This window comes from Atractosteus spatula, chromosome 22 (genome assembly GCF_055471065.1).
Source record: "Atractosteus spatula isolate fAtrSpa1 chromosome 22, fAtrSpa1.hap1, whole genome shotgun sequence".
NCBI lineage: Eukaryota > Metazoa > Chordata > Actinopteri > Semionotiformes > Lepisosteidae > Atractosteus > Atractosteus spatula.
In genome coordinates this window covers 5,315,288-5,338,635 of record NC_142727.1, presented here as the reverse complement: position 1 = coordinate 5,338,635, position 23,348 = coordinate 5,315,288, and the positions used below count along the sequence as shown (strand labels likewise).

The window sequence follows — 23,348 nt, the reverse complement described above, 5'->3', positions numbered from 1 at the left end:
GTTGTCACGACTGAGATCAGAGATCGACACACCAGAGATCAACACACAAACGACACACAAACGAGCTAACCAGTTCCAGCAGTAGACTAATCACAAGTGCCACCGCACGTGTTAAACCATCACCACTGGCTGCACCGTTCTGCACTCAGCTCTATTTAAACCCTCAAAACTCGTTACTCTCTGCTTGGTATTGATTTCTCTCCTAGAGAGCTCCTACCTTGCTCCTTTTTTGATAACCTCTTTTGTACGATCACATTCGACTTTTGAACTTACCTTTGCTCTTGACCACAAACTCACCTGTCGATTTGGATTGGACATCTGTGTTATTCCCGCCTCTTCTCTTTCCTTCATCTGCATAGGATCCTACTACTTCATCACTTGGATTCATTGCAGAATACAGAGCCTGCAAGATGGATCCCACGGACAATCAGTTTTTTCGCTCTCTCCTCAATCACCAGTCCCAAACCCACACCCAGCTTCACGCTTCTCTCCAGCATCTCACTAACCATGCCACCTGGCTTTCATCTCCCTGCGTCTCTCCGGTCCCCGCATCAACTCCTGCAGCGCCTTTTGCCCAATCACCTGCTTCAACCTCCTCGGCCTTGCCCACCACTCCCCCAACCTTACCGTTTGTTCTCCTGGAGAAATATGATGGTAATCCAACAGGCTGCAGAGGCTTTTTTGCTCAATGATACTTGGCTTTTCAGTTGCACCCAGAGCATTTTTCTACTTTTCACATGTTTATCAGCTTCTCCTCACAGGCAAAGCATTGGATTGGGCAACGGTGTTTTTTTGCAAGGGTAGGTCTCGAGTTTTTTAATTTTCATCTTTTTGCGGACTGACTACAGGACCACTTTGCTCAATCCAACCCGGACATGACCCACCTTCGGCTGTCCTCGCTTCACCAGGGCAATAAACCACTGCAAGACTATGAAGCGGAATGCCAAACCCTCTCTGCGGAGTCCGCATGGAACCCCAAAGCCTTGGTTTGCCTCTCCAGTAAGGGTCTTTCTGAGGAACTGAAGGACCATCTTGTGCTTACGCCACTCCACACCCGGTCCCTTGAGGCCGTGATCACCCAGGTGGTTGAATTGGACATCCGCATTAAGCTTCAGTAAGCTGAGAGACACCCTGGAAGCAGACCTTTGCGTCCCAAAGGTCCTCTCCCTTCTGGGCCTGCTCTACCACATGCACCCCTTAACTCGGAGGAGAAGGAAAGCGCTGATGGGAGGGACTGTGCCTGTACTGCGCTGCTTCGGGTCACCTTCTTTCTGCCTGTCCTTCGAGACCCCTAAACCCATCTTGAGCTCTCCTGCGGACTTCTACTAAGGTCAGTACCACTGTTTTTCCCCAGTCTTCTTCTGGTTCGTTATTCCTGGTGCTTCTTTCATGGAGTGATACTCACCTTCCTCTTTCGGTTCTTGTTGACTCGAGGGGAGCAGGAAACTTTTAAGATGCCACTTTTTTGAAGAAGTGGAATATTCCTCTGGCTCCAGTTTCACCCCCCAGTATCCATTAAAGCACTGGATGGATCGCCGCTCGCTCCTGGACAAACCATGGCAAACCATCCCTCTCTCTCTTAAGGTCGGTGCAACAAGTCTAGAACATTTACTTCCTCCTCTTGGATTCCCACGCTTATCTTATAATTCTAGGTCTTCCTTGGCTCAAGAAGCACAATCCCCACATCTCCTGGACCAAAAATTAGATCATTGCCTGGAGCCACGGCTGTCGAGAGAACTGCTGTCTCCTGTCTGTCAAGGTTTCTGCTGCAGTAATCCAGCAGGAGGATCTGTCTGCCATTCCACCTCTGTTTTCCTCTCCTGCTGTCCAACAGGCTCTATAGAGAAACAACTATGACTCTTATTTAGGTGCAACGTAATTTCTCAAAGCTGTGTTTAAAGGTGTTTGAAGTATTCAAAAATATTAATTAAATTGTTCTCTTTATCCCAGCTGCAAAGGTGTGCTCCTGTCTAGCACTGTTAGGGATGTGTGCTATGCTTCATACTGGACTTTTGCGTAGCTTTAAGTGTAATGAATAGTGTTGCTGCAGTTCAGTTTTTCAGACTGTAAACATTTTCATGGGCACAGAATATTAAATGTCTTAATGCACATGCACATATAATACACATACACCTATATATAAACATGAACTTTCAACATTGCTTTTTTTTCTCACTCTGCTTTCATTTTTCATGTCTACAAAAGTAGCCCTGGCTTTAATCATGGTTTTCTGATCTAACCACCTAACTCCTAATGAATTCCAAAACTCAGATCCTCCCATTTAAAACACACTGCTTGATCAGATCCTGATTGCTGGCCGAAATCTCCCACCACAACCTGTGACCCTGAGGAAATATTGGAATATTTTCTGAATGTTTTAATCAAATGAGAAAGTTCTGAATGTAGAGGTGGCTTATTACTGAAACATTGTCATTGTGCAATGATATTAAGAAGCCTTTGTCGGGACATTTGTTTTAATATTTAACTAATATTGAATTGAAACCATAATCCAATAGACCTGTGTCTCATGTTTTAATCATGAAGAAAAGTGTTATTAGCATTACTGATGCACATAGAGTCTGTAGTATGAAACAGAGAGTTCTGAGATATATAGAGAGAGATAGTCTGTGGAGGGGAGAAAAGTAAAATCTAAGCAAATGTAAGTAAACATGATGTGACTCTTAAGTATGCTCATTCACATATGGGTATCACTTGTGTAACTCTTTTCAGTTACTTATTGTGTTGGTACTTTACACTGGTGGAGTCACAATGGTACAGGGGTAAAATGTTTTATATTTTTTAATTAAATGCAAGGGTAAATTAAAAAACTATCATTGAGTAAGTGACATATTTAGGACAGTTCGTCAGAACACTACTGTACCTCTTCTCTTCCCTGGTGAGAACAGCCGATGTGCTGAATGGATTGGAGAAGGAACAGCAGTAAGTCAGGATCATTATTCATCAGAACTGTAGAGACACAGCCACCCAAACCATTAAATTCAACAGACAGAAATCACTTTCAGGTGAAGTGCAACAAATACAGCACATGAAAGTAAACAGTATTTTGTACACAGAAATGAAGGTAGGTAGGTCCCTTTTCAGGCAATGAAGGCCCATCACACTCCGGCTGGCCTATTACCACTGGAAGGATTAACCCCCGGTACTCATTTTGAAAGCAGGCTAAGTGGACCTGTGAGCCATCTGGAAGGAATTAGAGCAAGCTACATCACTTACCCCTACCTAGGGGTGAACCCAGGACCTTCCAGTCAGGAGCGAGGTGCCCTGGCCATCTGAGCTGCCACACCTCCTATGCATAAATGTAGTCTACCATAAAAATGAATTACCAATGTGGTCTCTTATGAGTCTAAGTATATCATTTATCAATGAAAATTAAAGTAACTGCAATACACCTCATGATCAAATTCAAATGCACAGTAGTTGTACTCACGTTGTGGTGTGTTGAAATCAACAAAATATCACATGGGCAGTTAAATGTATTCAATCAATCAATCAAAGTTTATTTATCAAAGACACAACAATACAGCGTGCGGCAGTAATTGCTGGCAATGAAATGTCTTTTCTGCAAGGTCACCAGGGGGAAATGCCGTGACTCGGATGGGAGTGTCCTTCGCGGAGACGAAGTCAGCAGGGGAGGGTGTAGCGGAGCTAGTTTGGGTATGGTGACGTCATCGCCCTCCCTGCGTGTAGCAGGGACCTCAGCTGCCTGGGCTGGGGGAGGTCTCCTTTAGCTCATGCGGCTGGCTCCCTGTTGTGTTACACCGGTGACCCAGGTTCGCTCCCCAGGTGTTGCGCGATGATACAGGCAGGGTGGAGCGGTGGAGGGCACGAGCCCATGCAGAACTGGGATGGTCACAACTGTAGCTTGGCTGTTTAGCAGTCTTATTGCCTGGAGGTATAGTAGAAGCTGTTCCGTAATCTGTTGGTCTTTGACTGAATGCTTCGATATTGTTTATCGGACAGTAGGAGAGAAAACAGTATATGACCTGGACTGGGGTCCTTGAGAATAGACCTGGCCTTCTTAAGACATCTAGCTGAGTAGATATCCTGGATGTTTGGTAGCTCACAGCTGTACTACCTTGCAGTACTTGGCAGCTCCCATACCAAGTAGTGATGCAGCCAGTCAGAATACTCTCAATAGTGCACCTGTAGAAGTTGGTCTGGATATGTGATGGCATACCATACTTCTTTAGCTTGCAGAGATAGAATAGGTGCTGCCGTGCTGTTTTGACCACGATATTGGTGTGGTGAGACCAGGTAAAGTCCTCTGTGATGTTAATTCCCAGGAACTTAAAACTGCTGACCCTCTCCACTGCAGTCCCTTTGATGTAGATAGGTTTTGTGACCTCCTCCCTTTCCTATAATCCACAATCATCTCCTTAGTCATTCTGATGTTCGGTTAGAGGCTGTTATCCTGACACCATGCTACCAGGGTTTCATCCTCCTCCCTGTAAACAGACTCTTCATCATCTGTGATCAGGCCGATGACCATTGTTTCGTCTGCAAACTTAATGATGGAGTTTGAGTTATGCCTGGCGACACAATCATGGGTAAATAGTCAATTGGAGTATTATACTTACTTAAAAACTAACATTATCACAAGTACTTAGCTACAGCATATATACTGTATACAGTATTCAAAATCATAACTATATATTGTCAGTCCACATATTGGTTTACTGGTCTGAATACTGTACTTCAGATATTCTGAATCTCAGCCTCCTTCAGTGTTGCTCAATCCTTGGTACAGAACTACAATGGGATCACCTGGTCTCCCACTTTTATTTGCAAGTTTCTTTGTCGCAATCAAGCAGGCAGCCGAGGATGATCTTGACTACAGTACTGGATAATAACCAGCTCAGTATAGAGCACTGTAGTAAATCAGCAAACGCACTGCAATTGACCCTTGGTGACTAACGCTGTTCTGTTCTTCAAAGACCAGCGTTTGAATGAACCATGTCTGTAGCTGTGGCTGATCAGTTTGGCTTGTGTTTTGCATCTCTAGGCTCTTCATGGTGACATTTCCTGAGATGATCACTGAAGGCATTGAGTCCAAACTGTGTTCCACCCTTCTCCACCCCAATGAGACCCTGCGTCTGTCTGTCTCACTGGTCTCCCGGCAGGACAGGAGGTTGCTGCTGGAGGAGACAACAGCACAGAGCCAGGAAAGGAGTGTTCAGCTCTTGTGGTATAGATACCTACAAAAATACAGTTATATCTATAAATACGAAGATATCATTGTCTACAATGAGTTACGGATATTATAAATTGCCAGCAGCTATATCACTCTGCAACTCACAACTGACAACCCACTGAAGCTATGAAGGTGGAAGTGGTGGAAGTGGTGTTAGTGGGACCAGTGGGAGGTGCTCAATCTGTGTGGGTCCTAATCCCCAGTATAGTGACGGGGACACTATATTGTAAAAAGGCACCGTCCTCCGGATGAGACCTAAAACCGGGATCCTGACTCTCTATGGTCATGTGGGGGTGCAGGAGGACTGAGCTCAGCCCACTGGCTCCTCACCTTCACATCAAGTTCAAGTTCAAGATCAAGTTTATTGTCATTATACTCATATACATGGTATATGGTATAACCAAGCCTGACAGCCTGAGGTCTGCCTGTCAGAAAGTCCCGAATCCAGTTGCAGAGGGTGGTGTTGAGACCCAGTGCACTGAGTTTCTTGACTAGTTTCTCTGGGATGATAGTGTTAAAAGCTGAGCTGAAGTCGATGAATAGTAGTCTTGCGTATGTGTTCTTTTTGTCCTGATGGGATAGGGCCGTGTGTGTGGCAATGGAGATTGCGTCATCTATGGATCTGTTGGACCGGTAGGCAAACTGGTACAGGTCCACTGTGTTTGGGATGGTGTCCTTAATGTGCTTCATGACCAGCCTCTCGAAGCACTACGAGCACTACGTGGGGACTATGGCTTGGGCCAGAGACATGTTGAAAATGTCTGTGAATACACCCGCCAGTTGATTGGCGCAGGCTCTGAGGATGCGACTGGGTATGCCGTCGGGTCTTGCAGCCTTGCGTGTGTTCACTTTTAGCAGAGATCTCCTCACCTCATCTGCAGACAGTGAGAGCAGCTGGTCAGCTGCGGAGGGTGCAGCTCTGATGGCTGGTTCTGTGTTGTTGGCTTCAAACCGAGCATAGAAGGTGTTGAGCTCATTAGGCAGGGAGGCATCATGGGCAGATGCACAGATGTTCTTCCTCTTGTAGTCTGTGAGGGCCTGTATACCTTGCCATATGTGCCTTGGGTCATTAGTGGTGAAGTGTTCCTCTAATTCCTGTTTGAGTGTGTTTTTTGCATGTTTAATACCATTGTTAAGATTGATCCTGGCTGACCTTAGTTCTGATTTATTGCCCGATTTGAATGCTGCATCCCTTGCTTTGATTAGGGTGCGAACCTCACTGTTCATCCATGGTTTCTGGTTAGGAAAGGTTCTTATTTCTTTTGTGAGTGTGACATCGTCAGCACATTTCCTGATGTAGCTAGTGACTGACGATGCATATTCCTGTATGTCGGTGTATGATCCCTGTGTGGCTGCCTCTTTAAACACATTCCAGTCAGTGCATTCAAAACAGTCCTGCAGTTCTGCAGGACATCTGGGAGATTTAGGACATCTGCTGTACTAAAATCAGACACTTTCTAATTGTACACAATTTGGCCAAACTATATAACTACATAACACCTATAAACTTGTTGGATCTTAGCTTGAATAGGATGTGACATTCTATGGGGCTTTGAAATTAAACATATATTTTGTATATAAGCAAGCATTACAATACAAATAGAAATGAATGTATTTCATGCATACACTTGCTGTTACAAACATAATTGCATAAGTTCTCGCATGTTCATAAGTCTGTAGACTAGAATATGGACCTGAAATGACTGGTGATCCCCTTCATAAATCCACAGAGCTATCAGACAGAAAGATGTAAGAATGGGGAGCCTGGACAAGGCTGATCAACAGTGATAGTTCTGTGTACTCTGCACAGTACACAGTGCAGATGGAGATAGTAGATGGATACTTCTTAACTGTCAAATATTTGCTTTTAGATGCAGACCCAAACTGCACTGCAATAGAAATCTGAGATTTCTACACTCAGCACTTGCTGTATACTTGTGTGGACATGCTGGGCCATCATTACGTAATAACACCACAACCATCGGAGATATCTGTGCCAGCAATCTTGTACAAATCGACAAACTTGACATTCCAGCGATTTATCATTAAAACTTTGATTGGAGTGTTCTTAACTTGTGTGAACTTTGCACTGGACTGAACTTTAAGACACAAAGTTGGCATAAATTGAATGTGTATTTCTATATAGCCTCTCTTGTCTTCTCTCTTTTTTTAGTGCATTTCCGGATTGTTTCTCTGAATGAGAACTTTGTTCCATTCAATGATGTGGTATGTTTTCAAGCTTATCCCTTTTCCTATATACTGTACAGTACATGTTCATGTTCAGATGTGGTAACAGCACAGAGCTCAGAGAGCACTATCAAGGAGTGGGACCTCAAAATGAGAGGCATAAAGAGAAATGAAATGAGAAAGAACTTAACAGACTGTGTGATGCATGCTGCAGGGTATCTTTAAGCACACAACAGGAATAGCTGTTTAAGGATGTTATGAAAGAACAGCAGATTGTTTTCCTGATCTGAAGCACAAAGGGAAGGTACAGCTGAACAGATGGACACAGCCTGTGGATCAACAATGCAGTCACATACCAGTACTGTGGCAATGTATATCATACTGGCAATGTACATCTGACCAGCACTGTGAGTTTATCTCTGTGTTAAAGATTTTTGATAGCAGTTTAGAACAACTATGTGGACAAACAGGTAATCAGAGCAGTGCTGTTTGATCAGTGAAGACAAACAGCAGATCCTGGTCAGAGGGTACCACTCCTCCACTGATCAATACATCAGCAGCAGAATGAGGGGGAAAAACAAACGAGAAAAGAAAAGAGGGAAAGAAATGAGGGTAGAAGGCTTCACAAAATTTGCTTGACCACAAGGATCAGAGGCAAAAGAGCTTCTGAGAAAAGCAAAACAAATTGACTGAATGAAGGTGAAGGGAGGTATATATGGTATACATGGCAGACAAGCATCTTATAACTTAAGTCATGTCTCTTGGTTTATTGACAAAGACAGGTTCTGGTTTTATGTTCTGGGCACAAAGCCAACTATGTAAATATTAGATGCAGCTGTACTAAGCTATACCAAAAATATGTTAGTTTAAACAAAAGAACAACCTTTTATTTCTTCAGTCCCCCCTTGTGATACACCCAATTATTTTCTACACATATGCATTCATGGCCGAAGACTTGTGTAGTCCAGGACCTTGGAGATTGTCCTGTCTTTCTTTTGAAGTCCTGAGGTGCATGATCATTACTGAAGCAGTAACTTTGGTACAGAGCGATTTAAGGCACGATAGTATAAGAATAATGACCACAGACAAAACTAATCCTACAAACAAATACTGCATCAAAGTGCCACCCCATGACCCGAATACAGACTGTAGCCAACTAGCTATTCTCCCAGTAATCAGGGTTGTAATTATGATATTTTCAGCTTTCATTATATATATCAAGTCCGTGATATTCTCAGTCCGTGATAGTCTCTGGATATATATGCATCATTCTGCGCCAATTACTGCAGGTCCCCCCTTATGCCGCTAACAGGTAGTCTAAGGCCAACCTGTTCTACATAGCCACTGTCCGTAGGGCTACCATTTCATCATTTATAGCTTTCAGCACCTTAGAGGTGTCATTAGTTAATTTTTCTAAAGAAGCAGCCAAATTAATACATTCTCAAGAAAGCTTTAGCTGTACATACATGGAGAAAGCGATTGCAAAGAAATGTTCTCTTCAGTAATTCTACTTTTACTTCTCTTTTAGAAAATAAAGGAATTATGTGATTGTATTTGTACATGAAGCACTACATATCCTAAATAACAGCTAACCGAGCAGCCAAGGGTAAGCGTACTTTCCACAAATGAAGTATGTCCCATTAGGTGTGACATTTGAGGCTATATCCATAGAATAGAACAGCACAGTCTCGCTCACCTTAACAGCTGCGTACCAGCCTAACAGAGGGTGGCCTAGAACTGTGATTATAAAACGGATGGTTCCGGTCCTGAAATCTGATTGGCTGACGCGCTTTAGAAGCCGTGCTAAATTCTCTGATATACTCACACCCCAGAAGGAATTCTGACATTTTACTGTGTGATGAAGAAATATCAGTGCGCTGACTGATAAATAACGGTCAATCAAACCAATTGCATAGGCTTTTAAAGACTACTTCTAAGCGTAGATAAAAAGCTTGGATTCTCAGGTATTTGATACATGTAACTTCTTCTACTATCTTTGTTGTGCTCTTGAGGATCCTTGTGATTTTTTGTGCTCTCGTTGAATGATAGTGTCGCATAGTTTAAATCATTTTCACTCTTAGAAATTATTAAAAGCTTGGTTAAAAGGCATAAAAACGAGAGTTCGCTACTGCGTTATTGGAAACCCAATTTTAATGACAAAGCACTGGAGTGATATCCTGGCAGGCACTGAGACCAGTACCAGTGTGAGCACTCCCGCAGCGAAAAAGAAAATGCCTGACAAACTAGGGATTGGACAGTTTTTCAATGCTTGTACAATCAATGGAAAAGTTCAAATAAATGTGCTCCTCTCTTTGCTAGTTAATGTTACTTATGGCTGTGTTTCTGTGTTGCGTAGCAACAAGGGACTATATTCTCAGGCGGAGGAACATAAACAGCTTACTTTTTGTGTTAAAAAATTTTTTTTTATTAAAATTCATTCTATACAGCAATCGCATATTTGGGGACCGTTTTATAAAAGCAATAAGGCACTCGAGGCCTATGGTATATCGTGGATACAGTCACAGTTAAAAAGGTTTCCGACCCTCCCCTTCACGTCGGGCCTAACAACGCCTTTTAACTGTGGCTATATCCACGATATAGCATGGCCTCTCGTGCCTTATTGCTTAATTATAGCGAGCATAATTGCCACTAAAGTAAGTGATATGGAAACCTTCGGTTGTCATAACCACCCCAAGAGAGCTCGTTTTTTTCACCGTTCCCGCAAATTGAGGTCCCATCTAACCCCTAACAACGCAGCCACAGCCTGACACACCTTCCCTGTGAAGTGTGTCCTTTGATCAGAATCCAAGCGGCAAGGCAGTCCCCACCAAGGAATTATCTCTGTCATCAAATATTTAACACTTACAGAGATAGTGGTTCTTTTAACTGGAAACACCTCAGCCCACTGGGAAATCAGATCCACCATCACTAAGAGTCCAGTTTTCCCTTACATGCTGGCAAACAACAATAGTCAATTTGCCAGTGGATGAAAGGTTCCTCAGGGGCAAGTCATCTGAGACCCGCACCTGAGCTGTAGTTGAGTTATTTTTGCATGCATCACATTGAGATACCATACCACTTCAGTGGCTATGGCTGCAAACCTAGTTCCCACCCAGTTTTGGGAAAACTGGCATACCATTTGACTCAGGTGTCCAACGGAATGCTTTTTTTGGGCAACAAAGGGCATTAAGCTGTGAGGGCATGCAGGGCGCCCAGTCTGCTGGCAGTGCAACAGACCATCATCATGCAACCCCACTTTCTTTTCTAACCATGTCCATTTCTCTGTTTTGGAGGCCTCAGCCTGAACTTTCCTGTAACTGTCCCTTTTCCACCAACAAAGGTCTTAAAGTGGTCTCAGACTCCTGCTCCCTCAGGGCCGCTCGCCTGGCATCTGCAAAATTGTTCCCTCGAGTTACTGGCAACACTTCTTTATTTTGTTCCTTACACTATTCCACAGCTACTTCAATCGTCAGCTGCAAAACTTCTAACAACTCAGAGACCAATCCAGCATTCTTAACTGAAGTCCCTGCTGCAGTAAGGAAATCCCTGTTCCTCCACAGCCATCCAAAACTGTGGCATACACCAAATCACCAAATGTATATATAGAATCTGTATAAATTGTTACAGTTGTCCCGTTAGCATTTTTACAAGCTTCAGTTAAATCTTTTCATTTGGCCTGCTGGTCTAACACCAGATTATTCACAGCTTGTACAGCAGCTAGGCAGGTAGCCTGCACAGACCTTAAACACGGCCCCTGCCCCTTGGCCACCGCATCGAGGGGTCCTGAATAATAACCTACCAGGCGATGCCTACCTCCATGCTCCTGCACCAGCACAGCAGCCCTGAACCCATTTCTTTCACTTAAATACAAAAATAAAAATAGTTGATTTGTCTGAGGGCCATTAGTCAGGGAACCTATAGGTAGAATTGGAGGATCCTTATGCGTGACCATGAATCCCACAGAACGCAGAGTAGCAAAGGGACAATCCAAAAGATTTAACTGAAGATGATTTAAAATTCCACCCACACCCACACTAACTTCAAGGTTACATAGGTCACAGGCCCTACTAATTCAGCATTAGCAGCCCACAACAGTGGGATACCACAGATCCTGGATTTGGAATGGCTGCTTTGATAAAGGTCTGTTAATGTCTGTACCTGTCCTTGACATCCTCTGTACAGGGAGTCTGGCTCAGCGCAGGTTCCAGTCACTGTACCTGACACCATCACTACATGGGAGGCTGGGGCATTCTGTTTGTCCCCGATAGGACTGGGCCTGGACCCCTCTGTCAGGCTCACCACCTTCCAGCCTTTCTTCTAGGAGCTCACCCTGCCCTACTCCATCATCACGGGAGAGTGGTTCGAGCTCAAGGCCACCGTCTTCAACTACATGTCCAAGTGCATCATGGTAGAACCACCCTTCCCTACAACTGCACCAGGGCTTCTCTCGCACCAGACCCCTCTCTTCTGATCTGTCCACTAATTTAATTATGATATCGACCCAAGGACTTTCCAACGATAATGGTGTGAGCTAGTGTGTAATGTTTTTTAGGTGAAAATAATTGCTCCCACTGCTCATTGCAAGCTCACATTCTGCTGCTCTAGCTCAGTTTTGCAAAGGAAAGGGTTTAAAAGTCGGGAATTCATATTTTTCACTTCATATTGAAAACAGTACAAGTGTACATTGTGGATCATGAACTGGAACAATTCTGTGCTGTGCATCCATCTGGTCAGTTAGGTTAAAGTAAGGATTCATCTTACCAGTATTGGTTGGTTGGTACAGTAGATGTTAAAATTGAGCGCACCACACAGACATGCACTGTCTATATTGGATAGGCACTCAGGATCTTGTAAATCTGCAGGAAGGTAAAAGAAAAGACCAGCTAAAAATATTACTTAATGTATGTTTAATACTTCTAGATATTTTTGTGTATCATATGATTTTATGAAGGTTCTCAGTCTTGCCTTAAGGTGTTGAGTCTTGTTGCACTTGTCTGAAACTCTCCCTCTCTGAAAGGGTGCTTTATGGAACCCCAGCGAGTACAAGGTCATGTCTATCAGTTCTCTGTAGGCCTTTGTAAGCTTATAGAAGCTTACATGAACAAGCAAACAATGTAAATACAGGTGAGTACAGCCTGAGGACCGAGCTGGTCTATAGCATCCAAAAGGCTGAGAAACATTGGGCTAGAAGGATCGTAAGACGAGTAGTTCTAGTTTAGAAAACAACTTTCAAAAAACAAGCTACCCCACAGTGTCTTCTACAGTGGTATAGAGGTCAGGCACGTCACCTGGCCGGAAAGCTTTTGAACTCTTGAGAGCTGTAGTATGGTATAAATAACACAGGGTTTCCTAGGAGCTAAATTATTGCATCACAGACAAATACTGTATGGTGTAAATAGCAATTCATTTCAAGAACAAAGCTCTTCCTCAGGCAGCATCATGCATAGGCTACATCTTTGACGAATCCTATATAATCAAACTAATTGGTGTGGTCAAATAACATCTTGTTCAGGATAAAGTTGTTGAATTACAATAATAATATAGAGAGTTCTCAAGCTAATACAGCAATCTAGCACTAAGATGTCTAGGGGGCGGGGGCAGAACTGGGAGGGAAGGAGGTTCTCAGCAGGCCAAAGTTTTTCCTATGGGAAACCCTGACCAACAGTCATAGAGTCAATTTTAAAACTGTTTACCCTGCTCCGTGTTCAAAAAAGACATTTTGAAGTATGAAAGCTGTAATTCTACCATGACAGTGTCACGCCCTCTGCAGCCAGAGGGCGCTCCTTCTCTGTCCTGTCTCTCATTTCCGGTTCTTTGCTGTCCTTCCGGTGTTTCTCTCTTTCTGGGACTATATATTTCCTGGTGTTTCAGTCTGCCTTGGCTCAGCATTGACGTTCGGATGTCCTGAGACCCGCCTAGCACCCGGTCGCCCCACGTCCCACGCCCCAGGTCGCCCGGGCTAACCCCCATCTCGCCGATATGCATAGGGTCTTTTCGCTCTCCTGTCATTCCACGGTTCGACCTTTCCAACATCCGTGACAGACAGCAGCATAATCTAGAGGACAGGTAACGTAAATTGGGGAAAATGAGCTAAAGATGATCTGGATTTAGAAAACCCAGTGCCTGGGCCAGACTGTGTGGCAATGTTGTGTGTGAATCAAATGACAGGTGAGTGAGTGGGGAAATTATGTGCTGACCTGTCCCTCCAGGTAAAAGTGAGTCCAGCCCCATCCTCTGACTTCACTCTGGAGCCCTGCCCAGGTTGGGAGTATAGTTCTTGTCTGTGTGCCAGCCAAGGAAAGACCTTTTGCTGGACCCTGGTAGTCTCTGTCCTGGGTGAGTTACGTCTCTATTGCTGTGCTGTGAGTTTCTCAGTGACTGTCTGGCTCCAGCTGGAATGAGAGTGAATGGAGTGAATCTGTTTCTCTAGGCACTGTGAATGTGTCCGTGAGTGCAGAGGCAGTTCAGACAGAGATGATCTGTGACAAATAAGTGGTGTCGGTGCCTGAGCAAGGACGCATTGACACAGTCATACAGACTCTGCTGGTAGAGGTGAGAACCTGCAGCTCAGCTTGATCTTGTCCTTTAGTATGTTCTGCAGAGCTAGCATAGCTGTCTGGCTGTACAAATATTGCTAACTTCAGGCCTTTCTGAACACTGTGTGTTTGTTAAACCATACTGGACAAAACAGGTAGTGTAAAGCACAATGCCTACATGAACATACTGGAGGTGTGGAAAAATAAAACCCTACTTTTTAAATTAATTTTATATAACTTAAAACTGATCAGAAATTCTCACTAGGAACAAAAGCCTAAATTAAGACCATGAGAAAAATATAATCACTATTTGTCGACAATGAAATCATTTTGAAAGAATTCGGGGACCAGGGAGCCAAACAACTGACAACTGAAACAACTGTCATGAAGTGCAGAAGATGCACATGTGTCAATGCAAATGAAAACTTCAGTCCTTCCACACTCTTGATTAATAGATTTTCTCCTGCACCCACAGGCTGAAGGAACAGAAAAGACTATCAGTTACAACTGGCTGCTGTGTCCAAAAGGCGAGTCTGTGGGATTCTCTAATGTCTGACGCTGACTTTCAGCTGCCTCAACTTATTCATGGGAGTTTGGTTAAAATACAACAAAAAACTTCTTAGAAGCACAGTGCAAAGTACAAAAACTCTTTAAGACATGAGCACTTTCAGAAGTGATTGTGGCTGTGTGTTAGAACTGTTAAAAACAGAACAATGTATTTCTCTGGGATTGACGAGAAGGAACAGCAGTTATAAAAGAACAAGAATGAACACACCTCATCTCTCTCTTTCAACATCTCCAACCCCAGTTATCTCTGCTTCTTAATGGAAATCCAGAGAGACTTGTTTACACATGTCTCCCCCTCACCCTCCTACAAGTTGGACACTCATCCAAGTTGCTCTTTGCTCTTCCCTGTACCTCACTGTCCTGTCCAATTCCAGGCAGCCTGGTGAAGGAGGAGGTCCAGCTCCAGCTACCAGAAGACATTGTGGAGGGATCAGCCAGGACCTCACTCTCTGTTCTGGGTAAATATAGAAAACAATCTAATTTATCACTTTTTAGCATGAACGCATGATTAAATAAACTTCGTCCTCAGCAAGATATTTTGTCCTGACAGAGCAACCCTCCAATCCCTCCAATTCCTTTTTTCTCTGTGTGCAGGAGACCTGCTGGGCCGGGCCCTACAGAACCTGGACCGACTCCTAGCCATGCCCTATGGCTGTGGAGAGCAGAACATGGTGCTATTTGCCCCTAACATCTACATCCTAAAGTATCTGGAAAGCACAGGTCAACTCACACAGGAGATCTGGAACAAAGCCACAGAGTTCCTGAAGAGCGGTAGGAGGGAACAAGCTGTCGATACAGAGAAGACAAATGTTACCCCTCAAGACTGTGGAAGAAAATTACAGAATAAACAAATTTTCTGTCTCCAGAGTTTAAAACTGGTACCTACAGTATATAACTGAACAAAACTAACTCAAGTGTATTACATGTATGTATGCTTTCTTAATCATTTGCAATGCAAATAACAGAACATATTTGGATCTGGTGACCCTTCTATCATTTGCATTGTGTTCCAGCTTCTCAGTTCCCTAACTTATCCTTTAGTGAACTACCAATTTATTAAACTGAAGTTATTAAAATTGACCATTAAGATTTCACCTTTCTTCATCTCTAGTCTGCAAGAAAGGAGGCTTAAATACTGTATGTCACTAAAAATTCTTAAACTGATTTTATTCTATTTTAGTCAGCATATGAGTCAAAAAGTAATAGAAACATTTCTATAGTGTATTTCATCCCGAAAGATTCCAAATCACACCACACATAGGAGGGACCTTCTTCATTCACCATTGAAGTGCAGCACCAACCTGGGCAAGACACAGCGGCCCTACTACACTGCAGTCAATAGAGAAATGTCACTAAGGTGATCAATCTGCTAAGCACAGACTAGCTAGTGTGTTTCTGCAATGATAGGTCTGCATTGCTCAGTCCTGTAATAGACCAATTCTGGGGGCTCCGTGCTGAACTACTGAGACTTTAACTCCAACTCTCTCCTCTCCCCAGGCTGACTGCCTTTGTGATGAGCTCCTTCGGTGGAGCCCAGTCCTATACAGTATCCACATTGACCTCAACATCATCTCCAGCACCAGGGACTGGCTCACCCATCACCAGGAGCCCAACGGTTGCTTCCAAAGTGTGGGCAGGCTCTTTAACAACAGGATGAAGGTGAGGGGGAGAGGGGCACAGAGGGTTAAACAGCTGGAGAACATGTGCCCAGGGTGTGCTATGCGATAGAGTTGTGTGGAATACTGCATGGACTATTTGTGATAGTTTTAATTGTGCCATGTTGTGGGTTGTGTACCATACTATTGTAAACTTGTGTGTAATACAGTGAGGACTGTGTTTCAGGGAGGTGTGAGTGACGAGGTGACTGACTGCCAACCTCTCTGCAGCCATGCTGGAGCTCAACATGTCTAAAGCAGTGAGTAACTACATGCTCTCCACCTGTTCTGTGTCATCCTGCACTGACACTGAATAGACACTGTAGTCCTAGTTGGATTCTTGCCTACGGGAATGTGAGGTGGAAGCCACAGTGAACAGCACACACAATACATATAAACCGCAGCCAACTTTGCAAGGAAGACTGACTTACAGAAACTCAAGGAACTGTTTTCAATTAATTTGTACAGTGACCATGCGGGTCAGCTATATTAGTCCATATGCATTACAAAGCAAGAGTACTCCCCTATCTACACTGCTCACATATTACATATTGGGATTTCGATATGAACACCACACCCATATTTTTCAGCCTTGGGTTATTTTTGATAATTTCCTATAAACTATATTAAATTGTGAGGTGGAGTGAATCCATACAGTCGCTTTTTAACTTTCTCCTGCTAAAATTAATCGCATCAAAAACAAACTGATTCTTTATTCCTCATCCAAAAAAGGGTGTTTCTGTACAGTATATCATTACTATCCTTTGTAGTGGCTTTATTGCATGTTCCAAGTCTTTCCAGGGAATTTGTTCAAGCTGCTAATTTGCTAAATCTAAAGTGAATCATGTAGATAAAACAACTTATTAAAATAAAGTCGAAGGTACCAACCTCCTTGACGTCAGTCTGGCCACAGCCCCAGTGTAGCCTAGCTGTATAGACTGTTCCAAGACCTTACCTTGCATCCTCAAGCGAAAGCTAAGTGAGCACGTGTGGGTAAGGGAGTCACTGAGCTCTTCCCTCTCTCAGGACCAGATCTTGAACAGCAGCCTTTCCTGCCTGTACTCTGCCACCCAGAACCTGACCAATATCTACACTGCAGCCCTGCTGTTCTACACCTTCACTCTGGCCGGGGACGAGGACACAAGAGCACAACTATGGACCAAGCTAGAAACTCTGGCCAGCAGAGAGGGTACAGCCTCCTCCTCTCTGCAGCTCAGCACCCTCCTCAAAATGCACAGACACACAATGTTGGACATCCACTTGCACATAACACACACTTGCACACAAACAGCAGAGTGGGGTTTGGGCTGTTGATTTGAAACTGGAAAGTTATAGGTTTTCATCCTAGGTGGGGCACTGCTGTTGTACCTTTGATTACCTCACAACTGTGAAACGTCCAGCTGTATTTATAGCTACAAACTGAAGTCTCTTTTGCGAAGTGTCACACAAATTCAGAAATCTAAATGCAACCTGAAACGCAGACACTGACATGAAGATACACATAGAGAAACCTCATTTATTGTTGAGGATGAAATCCTATTCATAATTCCCTATTTAAAGGTTATGAAACTTCTAGCCAAGAACCTGTTATGTTACTAAATTATCATCATGACTTGATGAACCCATCGCCGTCCTCCTCTCTTCCCTGGGTAATTGACTTGTTTCCCTCTCTCTCAGGAGACACTCTGCACTGGTCTCAGTCGGCCTCGGAGGATTCGGACTCATTGTCAGTAGAGATGAGCTCCTATGTGCTGCTGGCTCTTCTTAGTCACCCACCGCTGTCTGCCTCGGACCTGGGCCGGGCCTCCAAGATTGTCATCTGGCTGACCAATCAGCAGAACTCTTATGGAGGATTCTTTTCCACACAGGTATTGATCTGTCTAAATCATCAAGCTCTGGATCCTATCTCCTGGGTGACTCTCCAGTCAGTGACCTGAGACCTTGTATTGTGTAGCGTATGGACAGCACAAGCAATGATTGTTTGGGGTTTGTATTGGTGCACAGGACACCGTAGTGGCTCTGCAGGCTCTCTCTCTCTATGGGGCAGAGGCTTTCAGCAAAGAGGTCTCCAGCCAAGTGACAGTGCAGTCCACAGAGGGGGACCTCCACCGGTTTACTGTGGACTCCAGCAACAGTCTGCTGTACCAGGAGAGGGCACTGCGAGATGTCCCAGGGAAGTACAGTGTAGAGGTGCAGGGCACAGGCTGCATGTCAATCCAGGTCAGTGCTTATACACCCTAACTGTTCCCTCATCACTGAGTTTTCAGAGGCTACAAAAATGACACCAGTCTTAAATCTAAACTTAGCTCTAAAATGAACTGAAACATGAGGGCGAGATCCAAACACAGGGTACTAATTGTAAATGTCTGGAAAGGATGAAACTGTGTTGCAGTCTCCTCTCCCCTCCCTGCCTGTCTCAGGTGGCTCTCCACTAAAACATCCCTCCTCCTCCTGACTTCTCCACCTTCCAAATCACAGTGACAGATGACATGTGACAACAGCACGAGGAACAGGCCACTCACTGCTGTCGTCAATGAGAGGCAAGTGCATGTTTCTGGTCTCATGAGATTGTGGTGGTGTTTTCAGAACAGCACTTGGAGTTGAATAGTACCACCAGTGTCTGCTGATCAGATCATCTGACTGTCCATCTCTTTATATTCCAGACATATGTTCACAATAAACAAGAAGGAATAATATGAGAAAGCCTGCTGATGATGAGGCCTGTTTTCTCATTTAGTTAGAAGCTTATTAATTACAAAACCTTTTTTTCCTTTTGATCCCACAGCTACACGGGGCAGAGAGAAAGCACCAACATGGTGATAGTGAACGTCAAGCTCCTGTCTGGGTTTGTCTTTGATAAAGACACTCTGAGTGATAAAAACACTCATGTGTTTTTGATGGTATCTTCATGCTCTAGACAGTGGTAGCCGAGACCTTTCTCACAATATTGTGCAAAAGTTTGGTCAACATTTTAGCAAAAAATGTATTACTGCTCTGGAATCAGTCCAGCAATCAGGTACATTCCCAAATCTAAAGGAATGTCCAACGTTAACAAGCAGACAGAATCGAACCTTTTAGTCTTGAAAAGAGAAGATTTCAAGGGTCCTGGTTCAATTAAAGTGCAACTTCACATGGGTCTTGGGGAAAAACTTAAATACGCATATTATATATAAAACTAAAATATAACTAATTTTGGAAGCTCTCTTTGCTCATTTTTCTGCATCTATCAAAGCACATTCCTGTAATATAATTATTTTATGCTTCCTTTCTGAATAAGTCAAATTTTCTTATTTTTCTTTTATACATCCACATAATTCCTTTAGTAATTCCATACTACAGTAATAAACTGAAGTTTGACTTGTCACTTTTAACTCACTCGCTAGTCTTCAGGTGGTGATTCTTACTGCAGTCCTGCAGCCCTAGTAACACTGGTCAGCCCTGAGGATAAGAATCTCAGGTGCTCCCGCCCTCACAGCCTCTGGTTTCAGTTCAGCCCATGCTGTGCCCTTCGCAGTGTTTCTGAGTCATCAGCTGCTGAGCAGGTACAAGTGTTAGAGCAGTCAAGACATGTCTGCACACTCCTTAGGCATCAACCCATTAGCATGTCATCAAAGGATAGTACCTCCATTTGACAGTGCACAAAACCCATTCTACAAAGCTAGAGATTCCAACCTGCAGTGTAATGAAATAAAACATCATGGGGTACATAATTCTGCATGGTATATGTAGTGAAACTGTGGTATAACGAAGCTCATTCTATCAAGGTGACACTGTACTGGAGATCCTGAAAGGCGCTGCTAAACTCAATACAACGGGCCTCTTCAGAAACATCCGTGAAACACAAGCCAGAGAGCACAACTGGAAACTACATGGAAGTACATTTAAAACTGAGAACAGTAGGAACTTCTTTACACAAAGGGTGTTGGGAGTGTGGAACAAACTGTCCAGTCATGTTGTGAAGCTGATACTCTGGCTTCTTTCAAGAAAAGGATGAATAAGATCCTCAGATCATTAGCTTCTAATTAACAAACAGGCTAAATGGACAGAGTCTTATTCTTATTACAAACCTGACTAGGAACATGACGCAATTTAATCTTCCTGCTTATTCCCATGTCTCTCAGACATTATCAGAAATGTTACTAGATTTTTCATTTATAATGCATCTTTCGGCCTTTGCTTTGTTCTTCATGACATATTATAGAATGCATCACCAAAGGTGTCAGCCATGTCAGTTATCTTTTTCTCCTTTGCAGCTTCATAGAGAAAAGTTTCAAGAGTACAGATTCAGAATGATCCAGGAGCACCCAGTGAAGGGACTCAAACCAGTTGTGGTCAAGATCTATGACTACTACCAGACACGTAAGCATCCTCTAATGAGAGAATAATTGGCCAATTGAATTGTTTATCGAAAAAGGCCCAATGGCTTGCCCTAATTTTACTGTGTAAATGTGGTTTACTGTGGAACTGAACATTAGTTGTTCCTCCCCTTTGCCAGGGCATGTGGGGGGTTTACGTTATGTGGTTCCAGGGGAAAGCAGTTTTCCGAGTTTTCAGTTAGCTGTTCTTTGGAAGCTATGCTGTTCAGTAAAGTTAGCATTCAGTATTGTCCTTAAATGCCTCCTCGTTTTCAGGTACTGGTAGATATAGTAGTAAACCATTAGAGCTGTTAAGACTACTTTACTGTCTGGTTGTCTGCAGCATAGTCAGCTCATGATGTGGGTCTGAGTGCAGAGAAATATAATGTAAATAAAATATTAATTTACCATAGTAAACTGCCAGACGGGTCTGCCTCTCAGAGGATGTCCATTGTATCTTCCAGGTGAGCAGGCTACATCAGAATACACCTATCCATGCCCTGAAGAAGGTAAGAGCACTCATGCTCCACAAGAGGGCACCATTTTGTTGTCTGTCCCTTGAGCACAGTAATATCTGTGATCTCAGTCTCTGTTTCTTGTGTCTGGGAGATCGAGTTAAAAAAATGCAGAGCTGTCTGTTATTATCACCACAATCATTGAGTTTATTAACTTCTATAACTTCTTATCAACTTGAATTACACACTGAGTCATGTGCTCTCTTGGCAGATCATGAGACCAACCAGATTTGAGAGGGAGCTCCAGACTAGGAGGAAGGGTAAAGGAACAGATGTGTCCAGATGTCGGGTCCAAAGCATCAGAGCATAAACCACAAAGTAATCAGAACTTCGCACAACCCGGCAAGCCCAGCAGAGCTACGATCTTCAGTTTATGTTTCCATTAAAGGCCATAAAGAAATCTCAGACCTTGTCACCCAGTGCTGTATGTCTGTCCTATAAGCAGTGAACATTGAAGAGCTCACTGAAAATGCCAGAATAAACGCACCCGATTCCTTTGAAAATAACATGTTTTTTTGTTTTGCTCCATTTTGGTTCCTCTTCCTAATGCTCCTGTACAATGAAAATAAAATACTGAAAAACTGTGTGCATTGCACAGTTGAGCCTCTGCTTACCAGGATTCTTCCAATCGGAAAAGGTTCTGCTTTCTAAGCAACATGTTTGAACCCATATTGATCCTGAACAGAATGGGAAAAAATTGAAATTCCCTATTGGTAAAATCCCTATTGTTCTTCACTGAATTCATTTGCCAACAATCGTGAAGCTCTCTAGAATAGATCAAGAATAACTCGTTTAAACTACATACAGTATGTCTTCTAATTTGTCAAAATACTGTATACAGCTTCAATATGAGGCTGCTGTCTAAAGATTAATTCAATTTCAGTTATTACCTATTTCAAAGACACCACTTTACTTAATTACAGTGTAGAGACTTGACAAAATCCTTTGTTGAAAATGAAAAAGAGAAGCAAAAATAGATAAAGACTTAGCCATAGACCAGGGCAGGTATGTTTTCTGCACCATAGGATTGGTAGAGTGTTTACCTTCAACTATGTGAAATTAGCTCAATACCGCCCTTAAACCTGTGGTCCCCAGGCCTCAGTCTGGCCATGCTCTCTTTGCACAGCATTTAGGAATAAACACAGTGCTTTATTCAGAGAGATGTGGGTGAATGGAACAGACGATCCCACTCTATTGTTGAAACAGTTTTCTTGACATCTTTCAGGAAATGGCTTGATGTGATTCTTTGATCCGTGAGCATCTACAGTAGCAGCAGACAGCTTTCTCGAATGATTAGGTTTCGACAATAAACAGCTATCAAAATTCCTAATCTTATGTTTGTTGTAGTGTACGATCCTTTGAAAGGTCATCAATTTCAAATCTAAATGTAATTCAGAATCTGTGAGTTTCAACGCATTGATCTACTGTATTCTCAAGCTGTCCATTCCTGGCTGGCACCACGGACCTTTACCCTGCTGTCTCCTTCTCACTACTAACCTGGCTTCATTTCCAAGCTCGTTATGCACCGTCCCCGATCCACTGCTAAAGCATCCTTCACTCCTACCAGTCCATTCCTACCTGGAACCCCGGACATCTCTCCAGGACCTCTCACTTGCGTTGCTAACCCGGCTTCATTTATAAGCAGCCTCATTCAACCGGGATCTCGGGGCTCATCTTGGACTGTCGCGGCCCTGGAGCTGAAGCAGTCTTCACTCTGATTAGTCCTCTCCAGGACAGTCTTCTCTCCATCTGGCATCCAGCCTCAACCATGTACCTCTTCCCAGATTAGTGTTTCACCTCCTTCTTTCTATTCTTTATCTTCATGGGCACCTTCCTGCTGCCCAGAGGAAACTTTTCGGTAAAACTTTTCTGAATGGAAACCACGGGTTTAAACCTGACCTTGTCCTTAGACAACGACTTCAGTCTCATGGATCGGATTTTTATCGCCTGAAGAAATCTCTTATCTTCCTAGTTCTCCCTCTTCTCCGCACAGGGACCAATTTATATTAAGGTCGGCCCGGCCTAACACTGACGCTGTTTCTGTATTTCTACCTATTGACTTCCAGCTACAGAGCTTATCTTTGTTAGGTAAAGTAAAGCCATTTATCTGATCCCTGACCTTAAATGGAGACACGTGTCTTTGGTTAGTTACTAAGTGAAAAAACAGTTGTGGTCATATGGAGCTCTTCCTTGCCCATGCCTTGATTCTGTCTTCACAGTGCTATGTGCTGTGGGTTCCTTTTAATTTTGTGTGCAGGCCTTCCTCTGTGAATTCACACACCCCTAATTTCCTAATCTGGTCAGCTGGAGTCTTCATTGCT

The 23,348-nt window shown here is 43.4% G+C and overlaps 1 pseudogene; it reads left to right on the top strand.

Moving 5' to 3' along the window:
* The first annotated feature begins 875 nt into the window (after positions 1–875).
* Positions 876–22,978, top strand: LOC148816701 (alpha-2-macroglobulin-like; annotated as a pseudogene).
* Positions 22,979–23,348: the final 370 nt, after the last annotated feature.